Source organism: Colobus angolensis, unplaced genomic scaffold, assembly GCF_000951035.1.
Source record: "Colobus angolensis palliatus isolate OR3802 unplaced genomic scaffold, Cang.pa_1.0 Scaffold5, whole genome shotgun sequence".
In the NCBI taxonomy this organism is placed as follows: Eukaryota; Metazoa; Chordata; class Mammalia; order Primates; family Cercopithecidae; genus Colobus; species Colobus angolensis.
In genome coordinates, this window is record NW_012118487.1 from 29169080 (window position 1) to 29170622 (window position 1543).

Genomic DNA, 1543 nt, shown 5'->3' on the forward strand with positions numbered 1-1543 from the left:
TCTCACTTTTTCAGTCAGGATGTTTTTGGATGAAGCCAACATGTAAATCAGTGGACTGAGTAAAGCGGATTGCCCTTCCTAGTGTGCCTTGTGACCATCCTATCCGGAGAAGGCCTGAATAGAACAAAGGGCTGACCCTCCCCCAGCAAGGGAGAAATCCGCCTGAAGGCCTGGCCTCCAACATCAACTCTTCCTGACAGCCTTTGAATTGGCACTGGCTCTTGCTGGTTCTAAACAGCCTGTGTGCCTTTCAATTGGGACATCGGCCCTGCAGATGTTTAGAGTTGCCAGTCTCCACAATCATGTGAGACAATTCCTTAGAATCTCTCTCTGTTTCTATGGCAAACCCAAAATAATACAACATCCAAAAGCAGAATATTTGTGCTAGTAACTGTATAACAATTTTTTTCCTGAGATTATTTTTATTTTTTTTGGTAAGCTCTAAAAACCTATAAAGATCAACTGACCAAATTAGAATTGGAGGTATGGAGGTTTGTTAAAAGGTTATTGCAAATATCCCAATGAGATATAATGTTGACCCAAACTAAGGTACTGGGAATTGGGATGAAGAGACTGGATGGATTTAAGAGATGTATATGAGGTAGAATCAAGGGAGGACTGGGTGATTTGATATTGTGGATAAAGGAGAAGGAAGAGTCAAGGATGACGCCCAGATTTCAAGCTTGGGCCATCGGGTGCAATTCAGCAAGACAAGGTCTATAGGAGAAGAATCAGACGTCAGATTCTAGATTCGTGCATAATGATGACATTAAAAGGCCAGTGAGATACTCAAGTGGAAATATCAAGTGGGCAGTGGTATACACAAGTGGGCAGTGGTATACACAAGTGGGCAGTGGTATACACAAGTGGGCAGTTTAGGGGAGAGGACAAGCCAAAGGCAAAAATATGGGCATCATCAGTATATCCATAGTGTTTGAGGCCATATTAAAGTGGATGAGATTCCCTAGTCTGTAGGTAAGAAAAAGGCTTAAAACAAGAGTGAATGAGGCTTCCAGTGAAAGATTTTCTCTAAAAGAGGAGCAATTTTATAAAAATTAAACCACTTTTTGTATTTTTGAGGTCTCTTACCTAGAGCAATTCACTTGACAGTTTGTCGAGTAAAACGCATGGCTTTACAGTTCCAGCTGTGTATTCCTTCCACTTTGCTCTTTGCCTTCTACTTTATTCACGTCCAAATTGCCAAGGTTTTCCCAGTCATTTAAGAGAGATGATGTGTTAGTATGATGAATTAGTACTCTTAAAAAAAAAGTGTAAAAAATAAAAGTTGAGGTTTTCCTGATACAAACTTTACATTTTTAAAACAACTTAGGCTCACTTGATTTAGAGGATTGATTTGACCTAGATCATGGTCCATAAGCTACATTTCTAAGCAAACCTTGATACAAATCGTAGTTAACTGAGTGCTTCTGTTGCATTTTCTATGGAAGTATCTAAGGAGATAGTTATGTAGTATGTTAATAATTACGTATCGGGCGCGGTGGCTCAAGCCTGTAATCCCAGCACTTTGGGAGGCCGAGACGGG